Genomic DNA, 231 nt, shown 5'->3' with positions numbered 1-231 from the left:
TACTTCCATGTAAGGACAACGGCAACGCAGTGGGCGGGGCCCCACGTGCCCCGCCCCCTGCTCAAGCTCCGCCTCCTCGTCCGAGCTTGGGGAGGACCTCGTCAGCGCCCCTAATTGATGAGGGGTACTGGGTCCACCCCCCCGGTATCCGGAAGCTGAGGAGGACCCCGCCTGCCCGGAGTCAGAGGAGGCTGAGGGATGGAGATGGGGGAGTGGGGCGGGTCCGCGGGG

The sequence above is a fragment of the Bison bison genome, unplaced genomic scaffold, assembly GCF_000754665.1.
Source record: "Bison bison bison isolate TAMUID 2011002044 unplaced genomic scaffold, Bison_UMD1.0 scf7180017864484, whole genome shotgun sequence".
NCBI lineage: Eukaryota > Metazoa > Chordata > Mammalia > Artiodactyla > Bovidae > Bison > Bison bison.
The sequence above is the reverse complement of the archived record's forward strand: the minus strand, read 5'-3'. Positions refer to the sequence as shown.